Source organism: Stylophora pistillata, chromosome 2, assembly GCF_964205215.1.
Source record: "Stylophora pistillata chromosome 2, jaStyPist1.2, whole genome shotgun sequence".
NCBI classification, from domain to species: domain Eukaryota; kingdom Metazoa; phylum Cnidaria; class Anthozoa; order Scleractinia; family Pocilloporidae; genus Stylophora; species Stylophora pistillata.
The window spans coordinates 22853959-22870692 of NC_142520.1; the positions used below are offsets into that span (position 1 = coordinate 22853959).

At 39.1% G+C, this 16734-nt stretch overlaps 2 pseudogenes; one reads left to right on the top strand and one right to left on the bottom strand.

Moving 5' to 3' along the window:
* The first annotated feature begins 4659 nt into the window (after nucleotides 1-4659).
* LOC148737841 (uncharacterized) lies at nucleotides 4660-5571 on the top strand (annotated as a pseudogene).
* A 9984-nt stretch (nucleotides 5572-15555) lies between these two features.
* LOC148737842 (uncharacterized) lies at nucleotides 15556-16190 on the bottom strand (annotated as a pseudogene).
* Between the last annotated feature and the right edge of the window lie 544 nt (nucleotides 16191-16734).

The following is a 16734-nucleotide window of genomic DNA, read 5'->3' on the forward strand; positions in this document are numbered from 1 at the left end:
CACGAAAATGCTAGTGATATCTTGTTTTCCTGAACGTCTTTCTATAGTTTTCCCGAGCGCGGCCGCTGCATTTTCCAAGCAAATTCCCAGAGAATTACTAATAGCATGAAAACCTGATCTTCGTCGATTTTTTTCCTGCTTCATGGAACCGCTAGTGTATAGCTAGTTCAACCGAAAGTGTTTCTCTAGTTTTTCCGAGCACGCGAACGATGCTGTACTCACAGAATTACTTATGACCGTAATTAAGTAATGAAGACGTGTTTTTCGTCTTTTGTTTTCCTACTCTATGGAAAAACTTCTGAACAGCCTGCATTCTTTTCCTATACCTTTTTTTTCCTCAGCACAAGAGCGCTTCACTCTCCAAACGTTTTATCGCAGAATTACTAATCGCTAACCTCAAGAAAACACAATGTTTTTCGATTGCTTTCTTGCTCAAGGGAAACCCTAGCGAATTGTACGATTTTCGATGTCAGAGTAGATTTGGACTCTCCACGGATTTAAACCCTCGGTCCAAATTCGCCAAGCGTCGTTTGTATCACATAGCCCTAACCCTAAAACCCTACTTTTTAGAGCAAACATTATTCTCAGTTGAATTTTTTCGTGCTAATTAGAACACGCTTCTAGTTAACATGCAAATTTATGCTACACAAAGCGGTGTTGGGCAAGGGTATCACGGACGCCGATATAGTTAACATTTACCTCCTTTTGTGCTAATTTTAAAGCTTTGAATTGAAGACTATCTAGAAAAGCTACGATATGCCTTTATACCGTCGAGGAAGAGGCGACATAGAGATAGCTAGAGATATTCTTTGAAAATACTCAAGCAGTTCTCGGTCAAATTGCTAGCTTTAGTCAACAATGGGAGACCCAGAATACAAACCTGGACGACTTAGAAAACGCTGTTGATCGAGTGACCGAGATCTGTACAACGTTTGGCGTTCTTCCACAGAGTGTACCCACTAACAGCGCTGCAAATAATTCAGTCTATTTACCTCATTATTTCGCGGACCCTCCAGTGTCCGTTTCGAGTCTCTTATGAAAAATAATGTTGCGTGACATGCATGACCTTCTGGAGTGTTCGCGAAAGGTCATGGCCTGTTTATTTTAGTCAATTTTGTAATCGTTTCTAAAATTGGTATATTTTGTAATGTTGCTATAATTAGACCTTTTTTCAGAAAGTTCTAGAATTTTATAGCGTAAGTATATAAGTAGGACAGGTTAGGTTAAGTTTCAACCAAGTTCTTACAAGCGAAGGGAGTGGGTCGTGATCAGTCAAGTGTGACGAGGCATTGTTTGTTGAATTTCGCGGAGGCCGTGAGTATTTTCAAGTTTACTAAAGTCAGCGGAGGCCGTGAGTATTTTCAAGTTTATCGAAGTTGGTGGAGGCAGTGAGTATTTCTCAATGGTAGTCTGGAAAATCTGGAATCCGGAATTCCGCCGGAATCTTGCCGGAATTTTTGAACGCCTGTTTTTTTATTTAAAACGACTCCGATGATTTTCCGAAGAGTGTACTGTTACGTGCAGGAATGACCAACAAATGTCCGCTAACAAAGCATATGTGAAAGTAGACTCCCGAGTACGATATATGGCACGCAAAAAAAATGTAACAACAAGCAGTTACCTATTTTAACTATTATTTAATTAGTTTTACATTGTCTAATTTACTTAGGTTAACGATTAAGTTAAGCAGTTTATAAAGCAGGCTTACAATCCCTCATGCCGTGTAAGTGTTCGTCGTCTTGATCAACTTCCAATTCCAACATCCGCCGACTGAAGACCACAGGGCTTGGCTTTCTTGATTTATCCCATTCTTTCCTTGTACACAAACTCTTCCGGAGGACTCCATAGTAAACTCTGTATTCTCTATCTTCTTTCTCTCTCGACTATCGTCTTTTTCATCTCTTTCTTCTCTCCGGATATCGCAAGGTCAAAAGGTCATAGCTTCGTCACATCATAGCTTCCACAAGTTCAGTTAGCAAGCCACGAGGGTAAGCCCTCGGGCAAATCTCTTTTGTACTTCTCACAAGCCAGCTTTTATACATTTACTTTAGTTATATAGAGTGTTCTATTACTATTTATAGCGTATTACAAGTTGTACTATTTTTGGAAACTGCTGAGTCACATGAAAGAAGTTTCTGGAATATTACAGATTATAGATAATTCTCTAAAAAGTCTGGGATTGCGTGACAGATTCAGTAAAAATAATTCGGTCCTAATAACAGTACGAACTCCAAAAATACTCAGATGATTAACTCGAAGATTATTCCATGGTTTCCCAAGTTACCCGGAGAGCTCTGATATTTTGAAGGATCGTTTTTTCAATTCTTCTTTCTTCTTTTTTCAAGATTTTTCCGAAGAGTGTACGGGCTCCGAATGTGTACTCCGAGGATTAATCGATATATATCTGTGGGTCTCCGAAGTTACCCGGAGATCCTCGAAGAACAATCGAACCCCCAGCTTAAATTTTTTTATCTAACTTTTAGATTTATCTTTTGTTTATCTTTAATTATTAACTTATCTATTTTTTAACGGCCGTGAAACTAACTAATAAACAGCAAATCCTTCGTCAAATTATGGGTTAACACGGTCTGCGTCCCTATAATCGAGATCTCGATCATTCATTACAATGGTACAAAGAAAATATAACAATGCCTAAGTTAGTCTGCCATTTATTCAATTTCAATTCCGGGAAAGCACTGCTTAACGAAAGTGATAAGCTCTTCCGTTAGAGACAGCCCTTCCTCAGTCCTCCTCAACAGACCTTGCAGGTTTTCTGTCGGACTATCGACCGACTATCGACCAACTATCGACCGACTATCGACCGACTGTCGACCAACTATCGACCGACTATCGACCGACTGTCGACCGACTATCGACCGACTGTCGACCAACTATCGACCGACTATCGACCGACTGTCGACCAACTATCGACCGACTATCGACCGACTATCGACCAACTATCGACCGACTATCGACCGACTGTCGACCGACTGTCGACCGACATGTTTGTCGCCATGTCTGTCGCCATGTGGGCCGACACTACCTATAGTAACATTGATCCTTCCAGCTTACCTTTTCCAAGAGCGTACAAGCTCCAGATATGGAAAAAGGATATAGAATATAGACATAGATATAAGAATATAGACATAGATATAAGAATATAGACATAGGAAAAGGAACTTGCCCTGAATCCCTACATTATAGGGCAAGGGCCAAAATAAGAGCGGACGAGGATTTCAAAAAAGAGATCAAAAAAGCAAATCCGTAACAATGCGGAGCAAGAAACAGTAAAGGCGATCATGTGCTTCCATCAACATGAAATCGGTGGTTTTAAGACCGAAATAACGAAAAGAAAACGAGCCAAAACGGCCGGAACACTGAACACTAAGAACTGCAGTACGATCGAATCAGCGAGCGTGGCGCAAGCTGAAAGCAATCAAGACAATGTAACGATCGAGACAGTCAAAAACATAGCTGTTAATCTACAGGAAGAAATCGCTTAGTTGGGCAGTATGATGAAAAGATTAGAAACAGTGGAGAATAAAGAATTTGAAAAGTACACACGTGTATTCTGACTCCCAATACAAACATGGGTCAAAAAACGAATCTCAAAAGCCAAGCGGCTAGCAACTAACAAGCGCAGGGAGCGCAGAGAAGTCAGACGCCAAACACGTTCAATTATCAAAATAGAGGCGAACAAAACCCACATAAAAAACCTCTCAAATAAAGAACTTACAAACGACCAGCTTAATTTAATGGCAAAAGGGCTTAAATTCATTCCAACACCCGTGACAAAACAAAAACAGGACAGACAACAACTATTGCGTGACTTTTATCGGTTCGCAAGGAGAATGCGTCTGATTTACATATTCCGAGAGGAAGACAAAAAAACCCATCCCTGCCACGTCAAATCTGCATGGCTACCACTAATACAAAAATCAGTCGCCCTTAAAAGCTATTTAGAAGAGGTTAAAAGTGACCTTTTAGAAATAGAAATAACAAAGCCAAAAGATCATTTGCTTCCGGTCGAACGCAAGGCGCTCAGGACCTTGAAACGCGACTCTGAGATAAATCTCAAAAAGGGCGGGAAAGGAATAACAGCCGTAGTCATGAACAAACGCGACAACATTTTTAGAAGGCCAAACTCTACTAGATAACAAAGATAACTAAAGGCCTCTTGCATCACCCATGGTTAAAGAGACGGATCATAAGGTCAGAGAACTTATTGCAGACCTCTACAACGGTAATCATATAGACGTAATGACTATAAAATGGCTTCGTCAAACCCCAAATCCGCCTCGAATTCCAGAATTCTACACCCTCACAAAAATACACAAAGCTTCCCCGGTCAGCAGACCGATAGTGTCAGGGTGTGATGGTCCTACAGAGAAACTGTCATCATTTGTCATCAAACTCCTTCAGGCGATAGCACAAAAACAAAAGTCGTATCTTAAGGATACTACAGACTTTGTCAATTTCATAGAAAATAGGAAAGTCCCAGAGAACGTAATACTTGTTTCAATGGACGTTACGAGCTTATATACAAATATACCACAAGAAGAGGGAATAGACACTGTATGCAGAGCATGCGAAGTATTCTACAGAAACGGAACTCGTATCCCTACACAACTACTAAAACAAGCGCTTAGGCTAATCAGTCTCCAAGTAAATTCTTTCCAGTTTAATGGAAAGCACTACCTTCAAACACATGGTACGGCCATGGGCACGAAAATGGCAGTCGCCTTTTCTAATATTTTCATGAACAAGGTAGAGACAGAAATCCTTGACAAAAGCCTTTTCAAACCGTTTGTTTGGAAACGTTATACATAGACGACATCTTCTCGCTAAGGAGTACAAACAAAGCAACAATAGAGCGTTTCCTCGAAAAAGCAAACAATCATCATTCAACAATAAAATTTACGTCTGAAATTTCCGATAAGGAAACAACATTCCTGGACACCTAACTCTACAAAGGCGAACGATTCGAAAAAGACGCAATCCTTGATGTGCGTACTCATTTTAAACAAACTGAGACATTTCAGTATACACCGTTATAGTTCCTGTCACCCACAAGGAGTTAAAAGAGGCCTCATAAAAGGGGAGGCCCTTAGACCTCTCAGAACAAACTCCTCTGAAACAATATTCGAAGAGAAGGTTGCAAGTTTGAAAGCGCACTTGCTAAAGAGAGGCTACCCAGAGGACCTCATTAACACAACCCTCTCAGGGGTGTATTTCAAAAACAGGAAACTGGCTTTAACAGAAACAGAAGACGAACCAACGAATCTTGCCTTTTGTTACATAATACCAACCATCTGTGCTAAACCTAAAGCAAATTCTCATGAGAAACTGGCATTTAAAAGAAACACAATCACTACTGAGCGAAATATAAAAAAAAATCCGCCCCTCGTATCTTACAAAAGAGGACGGTCGCTCAAAGACATACTCGTGAGGGCCAAACTTTGAATAGGCTATTCTAAACACGCGCTGAGGAGTCGTGTAGGCCTGTCAACCCCATTTTACATTGATACATATTCGGGTAGGCTGCGTTGGAAACTAGTAGTTACAATTGTGATTGCGTTACGCGGAAATACCATATTCGTCGATTTTGGTTCAAATTGCAACGAAACTGATCGGAAAGAGTGACTTAACGGATATATTTGTCAGTTTTAGAAATCACTCTCTTAATTAGATAAGACATGTTCACTTCATTGTTCTCTACGATGGACATGACCTTAAACCTTGCTTGGTGATGTCATTAGTGGCTAGCATCAACCAATCAGATTGTTTAGAATCAAGTATCGAAAAGGCGTTCTCTCCGTTTAGTTGTCAGAGTAGCTCTTTGCACACCCGTTGTAACAGAGTGAATACCTGCAAAGAATAAAACAGTTAAACCCAGTCGACTCTGCAGATTGAGATCAGATCGTTAGGGTTAGATCCTCAGTAAACGAGGCAAAGGTTTACGAAAGCTGGAATACGAATAAATGAAACGTTCTCACGGTTGAAAGTGTCCCCCTAAAACGTGCTTTCACGATACTATAACTCGGGGTGAAAAAACAAGCCTTCAAAAATTCAGGGCTCTCCGGGTAACTTCGGAAACCATCGAATAATATCCGGGTAACTTCGGAGACCCTCTGATAGTTTTCGGTTAATCATCGGAGTACACATTCGGAGCTCGTACACTCTTCCAAAAAATCTTGAAAAAAGAAAAAAGAAGAATTGAAAAAAACAAGCCTTCATAAATTCAGGGCTCTCTGGGTAACTTCGAAAACCATCGAATAATCTTTGGGTTAATCATCTGAGTATTTTCGAAGCTCACATACTCTTCGGAAAATCATCGGAGTCGTTTTGAACTGAAAAAACTGACGTTGAAAAATTCCGGCGGGATTAATTCCGAGTTTTCCAGACTACCTTTCACAAGTTTATTGAAGTTGGCGGAGGCCATGTGTATTTTCAAGTTGATGGAAGTTTTCGGAGGCCGTGAAAGTTTACTGAGTTACGGGTTAGTGAAAATTTTATCAAGTGAAAACTACGTTCATTTTGAAATAAACCTTCTTGTTGCTGTTCCGATAACCCTGCGTTCTGTTTTGACGGAAAATCACCTGTTACTCAAACATCGAACTCGTAACAGATTCCAAATTCCTCTCTTCGTCTCCTCACGGTTCTCTCATGATCAGAAATTCCCAGTAATTTAGCAATGCTAGCCCAGCGAAAGTGTTTACTCCGCAAGAATGCCAGTTGATCCATCATAACGAGGACGACCTTTTTCGCCTGCTCACTGGGCATTGGCATTTACAAGAACAGGCACGCTCTGTATTTAAACCTTTGAGTCTCGTACAAAGATGATGTGTTCATATGTCGTCTAAAATACTTGTCAGGCCAACAACTGAATTATTTGCCGCGCTGTTGGTGGGTACACTCTGATGAAGATCGCCAAACGTTGTACAGATCTCGGTCATTCGATCAACAGCGTATTCTAAGTCGTCCAGGTTTGTATTCTGGGTCTTCCATTGTTGACTGAAGAACTGTATGACTGAGAACTGCTTTGGTATATTCTAAGAATATCTCTAGCTGTCTCTATGTCGCCTCTTCCTCGACGATATAAAGGCATATCGAAGCTTTTCTAGATAGTCTTCAATTCATAGCTTCAAATTTAGCGCAAAAAGGGGGAAATGTCAATTACATCGGCGTCCGTGATTCCCTTGCCCAACACCGCTTTGTGTAGCATAAATTTGCATGTTAATTTGAAGCGTGTTTGAATTACCACGAAAAAATTTAACTGAGAATAATTCGCATACTAATCAGAACGTATTTTCTGCAGTTGCCATGTATTTTCTGACTGAGAATAGGATAATGTATCATTCTTATGAGCAAAGTGTTTTTTCAAACTTGGCATGAAAAGAACATTATTAGAATACTTTATTTTTAAAATAGAATGTAATAAGAACATTAGAACATCTAAAACACATTTCAATTAGAATAATTTCTCTGTACTTGTATCGCATTTTCTTTGCAATTACAATGCAACTGAAGAGTTTAGAAAATAAATGCGAAAAAGTGCATAAATATTTCACTAAGTTAGTATCTAATAGGTAAACTGAAGACAAAAATCTTGAGTTTAGAGCATATTTATGTAATTGGAAAGAAAAATTGCTAAACGGCATTTTTGTCCATTTCGGCGCCTCATACACTTTTTTTTTTTTTTTTATCAATTTATCTATATCAACATATATTTTTCGATATATTCTTTTGAATTGGTTTTTCTTCCTCCTCTCATCACCTATCATCGTAATATTACAATATCTTGGTAATATGATGAGCTTTACATTATACATTGTCATGTACTATAGTTTTCGTAACAAGCCGGGCGACACTGACAAGATGATAAGGGTTGGGTAAATTAACAAGAAATGTTGGAATAATCACATGAAATGTCCTTATATATTGTTGAAGATTAAAGAAACCTGTTCCTTTGTGCAGGCACATATTCACATGCTACGTTGAGGCCTATATCTTAGGTAGTGACAGGAAATACAATCTGTATTATATTTTGCTTGAAAGAATTAGTCGAAAGTTGTATAAGGCAAACTTTGCATATTTTGTTTTACCTCCGTGAAAGGGACCCGAAGTACTTTATTCCAACGGGTTATTATTCAGACTTAAACGTAACAACAGAACAAGAAGTTAATATTTTCCGAGAGATAAAAAGACCATCTGCTAGCATACAAAATTGAAAAGCGGTATTGCATCGCGTTGTAGCGTACGAAGTTGCTGAATTGAAGCTGCCTAATTTTCCATTGCTTTTAGGGCGGGACAACAACGGCCATTTGGGCGTAGTTTGAACTTTTCGATTATTCGAAGGAAAAAAGGGAGGATAAAATTTTTTGATATAATCTTCGAAAAAGGTTCATCAAAAGGGTCTTTTAGAAAATATAAAACGAGTTGCGAAATTTTGCAACTGTCGGTGGATTCTCGGCGATATTTATGGTCAGTGGCTCTTAAGGTTTCTATTCTCTGCTAGGATCAGGACTTTGATTTAGTCTCCAAACCTCATCTTTGAAGTCCTCTGTTTGCTACCGCGCAACAAAGTATTAATTTGTGACTGTGTACAACACCTTAAAATGACCTTGAAAGTTGAAAAATTGACCAGTATACTTCTTCAGTTGGTATGTAACTCGCTCACTCGGAACGAGAAATGAAAGTCAGATTATTTAATCCAAAGTTTTATCGATGACTTCTTCTGCTCTGTTCCATGACTTGTTCAAAATTTCAACAGCTTGTCGATGAGCTCAAACTCAAACTCACTTAAAGTCTCGTTTCTTTGATTTCAAAATTGTTGTATTTCGTTTAAATACTCAGGTACGGCTGTGTAAATTGCTTAGAGTTGGATTTTTATTCAGCTCCGGTTTTAAAGCGATACACATTCATTTCACTTAAGCCGTTTTGGCCGTCGGAAGGATCTTTGAATTCGTTTTGGCATTAAAAAAGAACAAGTGAAAAAATAATTAAAAATTAAGATGCGACAGCATTATGGAATAAAATTTGTATCTCTGCTAACTTAGCTGAAGCTTTTAAAATCAAAGGAAACCTGACATAATAGTCTTGCATTCAAGCTGTATAAGACAAACTTTGCATATTTTATGATTAGTGATGTCCGCTCCTAAAAGTGGATAAGAAGATTATTCGAACACAGATTTGTCTAAATCAGAACAAGCAGAAAGTTTAAATCTTTTAAATATGGCTGCTTTCATATTTTCTCTTATCCTGGGTTTTTTTTCCGCTATTGCTTTTGAAAAATTTTCTTGAAATTTACACCTAAATCTAAACAAAATATTTCTGGTTCATTATTGAACACCTTTTTAATGCGTTGAATGTTTCTACAGCCCCGCGCAAAATTAAAACTTAAAAGTAAAAGGCTTGGAAAACAACAAAATAACTTATAATAAAAGGAAACAAGGTAACCAAGTTCTTCTTACACTGTAAGTTTAGAGTCTGAAAAAAGTGCAGTCAAGAAGCTTTCCTTTTGCCTACTATCGTTTCTTTTGCCCAAGCATTATCGGGGCCACTATGTTGCATTCTTTTTTGAAAGCAAGTCACCTTTTTCTGCTCTGCCAATCGCAGAACTCCCCTCCTCCACCCCTTACGAGTTTCTCGAGCCCAAATGATTGGTGATCTTTTTTTCCGTGTCTTCTGAAAACTCCGATATCAAAAACAACTAATCTTCTCACGCTGTATTTTTTTCGGTCATCACTTTAAATTTTTTTTTTAGCAAGTAAGGAAATATTATTCGAAAAACTGTTCGCATTGTAACCAAAACAAAATATCCCACGCGGTATCACGGCTCTAATATAGTATGAAAGATGTAACATTTAATGACATTCTACTAGATATATACACTGTAAGTGTCATTGTCCCTGATAATATGTCCTTGGGCTGACTTTAAGTTGAGAAATTAAAATGTTATTAGACAATATCTCCTATATTACTAATTACATTCTTCTCATGCGAGTCTCAGATAGGTTTATTCAATTTAAATTGATTCTCTTTTTACCATAGTCACCTTATTTCTTGTAAAATTGAAAGACTCAAGTACCTCCCACGTATATATTTGGTCACAATATATCTGAAGCGTTAATTGATTAGCGTATTTCATTTTCTATTGGTAGAGATATTGGGCTACAGCCTCTTTTCCTTTGCACCTTCCGCCCATGCTCCCTACATAATACTTTGAATCCACAGCAGAAAGAGGATTATCATTCATTTCATGTCTTGTCCTGGTAACCCGTAAAGCTTTTTACCGCGAAAAGGACGCTAGAGAGTTCACGCCGGCAGAATCAAGCGGAAGTGGACGAGTTTCGTCCCCCCCCCCCCCCCCTAGGATGGAAGAAATAAGCCTCCAGCGGCTACGCAACTTTCCATATCCCGCCTCCTTCCTCCCACCCTAAAACTTGAAGGGTAACTAGGCTAAGAATCTGTGGACTGGGTTGATATATATATATCGTAACGATTGTCTGATTGACGACTACAAAGTGTGGCCTTATCTATCAATATACTATTTTAAACAAGAGTACATTTTTTTTTAACTTTGATGAATATGTCTGATCATTTCAGTTTAGTAACTGTTACAACTATCTCTTCAACACTTTCGTTTTCCCTGTGCATTGTCCTTTTACATTGCCTGCAGGATTAAAATTAGGAGGAATAGTCTTTCCTTTTTACTTACAGATATCTTAGGTTGGTATTCTTCATGAATATCTCTTTTTGTAAGTCCTCCAACTGGTTATTGTACAAGTACCTGTCAACAAATGATGGCAGTTAGTTTGTGTAACGGGCGTTCAGCTGCAGTGTTGATATAAATGCATTATTGTTATCATCAATACCTTCAAGTGGTGAGAAATGTTTTGGGTAAGAAGCAAAGCTACTAATACTGCAAGAGATTCCTATTTTGAGCCAAACCTGTCCACTGCATTATTACATTTCGTTGATCACGCGGAGCCGATATATCAGACATCCATCCATGTAACATGTATTAGCCATTGGCCAATCCTATTTTTGAGAATCCACAGGGGGTTCGTGCTTTCTTTGGTGGCATTTCCTTTACCATTAAGAAATGAACTGAGGACACAGTCATTTTGTCAAGGAATATTTGAAATAGCTTATCATTTTTTCGTAAAAAGGTGCTGCGCAGTAATGCAAAATTAAATCCTAACACTGTGGAAAGGAGGCAATTAATTTACAAATGTCTTTCACACGATTTCTATGATGATGTTTTGGCCAATTTACGGTTAACGGATACATATTATTTTCATTGTCGGCAGTGGAACCAACTGACTCGCATAATTGAGTTGCAAAGCACAAAATAAGGACTCTAAGCCTTCGATCTTTCTTTTGGAAATACGGAATTTTTAATTATTTTTCTTCCTTTTTTCCGCGGGCTTTGAAAATTGTGATGAGTCTATTACAGCCAATTTCAAGTCTCTACATCTACGAAGATTTTCTTGCTCTATTCTGCTACGTTTATAGTATTTTCGACAGTTTGAATATTTTACTAAATATCATCTCTCGAACCTTACTAAGGCGTAAATCTTTAGAAATGATGATTACTCTCTGAGCACACCGCACCAAGAGATTATAAACTAAGAAAACTTATCCCCATGACCCATGATGTATTTGAAATGTCGCGCCATGCTGGGAAGTTATTCTTATTTATTCCTCCCGTGGATCATCATATTTCAAAATGGAATTTGTCCGTGAGTGAAGAGATCTCAAGTTAGATAGAAACTGTCAATAGGAAGTAAGACTAAAATGGCCAAGAAATATTTCGGGACGACAGACTTATTCAAAACAGTCTTTGATTTGCTGTTAGAAGTGAAAAACGTACGAGTTTCTTACGTGTACAAGGCCCACGCGGTAAAATTCATCATGCTTAGATAGTTGTTTACTTGCCTTCAAGGCCAGAGTTTGCGCAGCGTTATGTTGAAAATTCTGAAAAAACTTTGATTTGACGCGGAATCTTCTATTAAACAATACTTTTTGAACACATTGTTACTCGAACATAATATTTACCGGGCCATCGAATCGTCAAGTCGTCGCTACGCCCTGCTTGAAGTCGGAAAGTTCGGTTTTCACTCTACGTTTGTCTTGGTCAAAGCACATTTGCCATATAAAGAAACACTTCTCACAAAAAGTTGGTGCCTTAAAACGTATGCGGAAATAAATTACCCCCTAAAGTATTAGATGAAGTTTATTTCAAATTCATTATACCAGCAATAACATATGCTATTGTTGTGTGGGGAAATTGTAGTACTGCTATGCTCAACTCCTTGAATCCTATACATGAAAGAGCAGCTGGGCTAAACAAGATAATCTTTAAAGTCTTAATTGGCTTCCCATGTCATACTTTTACAATAGGCGTTTACTGCTGTTCAGGTTCGATGTCATCAAAGATAATTGGGAAACAATCTATTCAATACAGAGGACCAACAATTTGGACATTTCTTAATAGATTAATCAATATAAATGAGACAATAAGTAAAGAACATTTCAAGCAAATTTTACGTAGATTTTCCAAGGAGATCAATAATTTCTCATGCAGAGCTCCCATTCTAGTTAACAAACATAAGGACTATGTATATTTTTAACTTAAATTTATCCTCTACATTTTATCTAATCTTAACTTATTTTTCTTTTTACTTGACTATCTTTCATCACCAATATTGCTATAATACGTGTGCATATGGACTTTTTATAAATTTTGGATGCAGGTCCACATCAGCCCTTGGCTGCTTTATCAAATAAATGTATGTATGTATGTATGCATGTATGTATGTATGTGTGTATGTATATAGGTATGTATGTATGTACGTCCATAATTCGCATCGCCTTAGAGAATCGTAGTGTCGTTGACTCGAGAGCTTATTCTGTCACCTTTAATAATAATAATAATAATGAACGTTCTTAATACGCATTTAAGAATCTCAATGCGCTTACAATAATTTTTACTAAGGTTGAGATCGGACGTCAGCATTATCAGGCGCCTCTGGCAGCCGCTTTAGTCCATGTAACGACCTCACCTTTTCCCACCCATCCCACCCCAGGGGAGGACATCCATCACACAGTAATCTCGTGCGTGGGAAATTAACGTCTCCTACCCCTAACCCTGCAGGAGACGGGACCTCCATTTATTCGTCCCTATCCGAGAAGACTAGAATATCTAACCATTTCTTGATGTTGAGAAAGGAAGCATATTCTTCTCAGTTAATTTTAAGACCCTGAGTGTTGGTCCGGCCGGTATTGAACTCTCGACCTCCCGCACAGCAGTCCGGCGCTCTCCCAATTGAGCTAACCAGGCGGCGGCTAACCATTCTTTTCCAAGCATAATATTCTATAGCATTGTTACTTTACATTCTGAGTTCCACAAGGTCTAACTCGATCGGAAATGAACGAAAAATCCGACCTGAAAATTTTGAGGGTAAGCCGCTCAGACGTCATTTTCAAATTTGATCATATTGAATTTTCGTGATAGCATACATGACAGAGGGCAGGTGCGTACGTACGAACGTACGCTCGGTCAGTCACCTGACAACCAAACGAAAAGAGGTTGACCATATTCCATGGGTATGGGGCTCTGCCCCACGCGTGCTTCGCGCGCGTAGGAGTCCCGCTATCATTCTCAAGATATCAGGTGGCTCCACAGGTCTTGTAATGCTCTTATCCTTTTGGCCACTTGAACACCCAAAGGTGATGTGGTTTCCTCTTTAAAATAAAGTTTCAGTTCAGTGGAACAGAAATATGAACAGAAATAGATAGCCAAATTCAAATACGGTTATTAGGAACCAGATGTCTCTATGGGGGCTTTAAGGATTCAGAAAAGAGCTGAGCTGTTTTTTCCTTTTTTTTTTTTTATTTCATCGATCGTGCAAAGAAGAATAAACAGAGCTGAGGAAGACTGAGACACAGACATAGAATACTGAGCTACATAGAATATTCTTGACCTGATAAACCTTCGGGTTAGGGATAAGGTTAGGGTTAGGGTTCTAGGGTTAGAGTCAGGGTTAGGGTTTAGGGTTTAAAGTTAAGGTTTAGTTAGCGTTTGGGCTGGGTTTAGGTTTAGGCCGTTAGTCTTATGGTTAGGGCTAGGGATAGGGTTACATGAAACAAACGAGTGAGTTGGGGGGTATAAATCTGCCAAGGGGAGGGGTCCATATTCGCTAGTGGATATGGACTGGGGGTCCAAATTCAACTTCAAAATTATGAAATGTGGTTTAACATTAATAGTCATTGTTTTTTTAAAGAGCATTTGAGGTAGCTTTGCAAATGTTCCTAATTTTCTCAATCTATTTAATTCCATTTTTAAATGACCTTCACAAGTTTTCTATGAGAACGTTACGTTTGTAGGGATGAAGTTTTCCCTGAACCAATACATTTCCTAGTTTAAGTGTTGATACAGCTTTTTTGTGATGTATAACCTAAGCTGATTGTCTTTTACTTGAGAAAAACGGGTAATCAGTAATGAGTAATCACAAAGGAAAGTTAAAATGTGAGAGAGAAATTGAAGATATGTAGACAATGAATGGCACGGGGTGTTAAACCAGATGAAGGAGAGGGATATATACATAAGGGCTAGGGGGAGGGGAGAGAGGTCAGAAGGTTGCATTTTACTTACACCTCACCTCCCTCCACCCCTCCCCCTCAATTTTCCAACCTAAATGCTTCTGTTTGTAGCTGATAGATTGTTGCCCTGATCTTCTGGTATTCTCACGAATGCGATATTCATTTATTATACCACAAGGATTTTTAAAATGGAGAATTGAACGTGGGACGGTAAATGGTCTACAATTAAGATATATTCTGAAAAAAAAGTGCATAAATGTTTCATGTTTCGCACGCCGCGCACTCTCGTACTATTCCGTTATCTATTTTATTCATGAGCTTTTGTGCTTAGGATTAAGATATTGGTGTGGAAAAAAAAGCTTAGAATAAATTTCAGAATTTGCACCCAGAAATATTGTAATCATTGCAGATATAAAGAGGTAAAAATAATTTTTGTTTAGTTAATTAATTAAGTAATTGCATGAATACGATGGCCGGTTGCTATGTAAATTCCTCCCGTTGCTATGTTAGAGGTCACGTGACGACGCGTTCACAGCTTCAGCAGATTTAAGCGTCAAGCTAAGAGCACTTTTCAGTCGTTAATTTTACATTGGAAAATGCTTCCCGACCTTTTTTTTTTTTTTTTTCATATTGAGTGGCTATGGCCTTTCACTTTTATGGCAGAGGAAAGAAAAATCAGGCTTTTCGACTTACTGCTCCACGAAACGACTCGTCTAAGATAGGTACGCTATCGGCTAACAACGAGTTTTCAGAAGCCAAAACGTCAACGTAACCGTTGTGATTACGATATTTCTAGAGTCCTGGGACTCCCAATGAGTAGTTCCTTCTGCTAAAGGAATTTCCTTGCCTCCGGTGGTAAATAACCGAGCAGGAATCCTGTAGGTGTTGATTGCAAAGACTGAGATAATAGGACACAAAATGCGAATGTTCTGTAGGGCTGCAGAGCTATCGATCATAGCGCTGCATGTAAAATATGGTCGTTACCCTTTGTTCTTTTACTGAATAAATCATTTGAAGCGGCGTAGTGTGCCTGACAACAACAATTGACTTGCCGCTGTAACTCTGAAGCACGCGACCATCCTCAGGAATTTTCTCGAAGTGCCGCATCTTGACAAAATTTTCTCCCTTAAATGTCGCTGGAGACTAGATTTTCTCTGCCGTGTCGAGCCTTTGCAAATCGAGCGTGATTTTCTCACCGTTCTTGGTTGTTTCTACGCTTCCCCCTTAGCCTTGTACTAAAACCCAGATATGCCTAAAGATTTGAAATGGCATAGATAGAATGATGGGCACCATGAGATCGGTCATTTTAGAGCGAGCGAGTTTTGCATTAACAGAGAACCCAATTTCCTTTAGGAAGCCATCCACCAAGGGACCCACAACTGGCTCCAGCTTGTTCCCTGTGAGTTCCTCTAACACGGGATTGTAGTACCTATGATGTAATTGTGTACGGCCGAAAGGAACTAGGGGAACTAAAAGCACATGGTCGAGTGTCGAGTTGAATCTGTTTTTTGTGCGTGTAATTTGGTTGAATCCGAATGTTTCACAGACCCTGAAACCCTACAGGGATCAAGGTCTCTCATCCCGTAATCTCTACGGAGTTGGTATTCCAAAACCGGTCACCTCTCTCTGTTTCATCCTCCATGCCGAAGTGCCTTAAACATAGTTTGTTTGATGTGCTCGCGCAGTCTTTATTTGCTGCCATTTTTGAATGGGCATTTACTTTTCGGGCCAACTGCCGCTGACGATTTCTGCGCCAGCGTGCTTCAGAGTTGCAGGAGGAAAACCCTATTTTCTAGGCAACCGACCATCATTTGCATGGCTGCTAGGAATTTATCTAAAATGACTGATATGCGGCTCCATATTCATTATTTCCATGCCCCCTATTTTGAGCCATCTGTGACAGATTTGCTCTGAATCCAGAGTGTTTTCCTATTTTAAATTTCTCTTCTAGGAAGGCCTTGTGCTTATCCACGGCGGACGGGCAGTCTTTCTCGAAGATCGCAATGCCCAGCTCTGAGGTAACGCCTGAACACTTTACTCTGAAATCTCAGAAGGGGCAATTTGGGCTGTGCAGTAGATCATTCCTGATGTTTTTCAATGTAAAGCATCTTTGCCTTGTCGAGA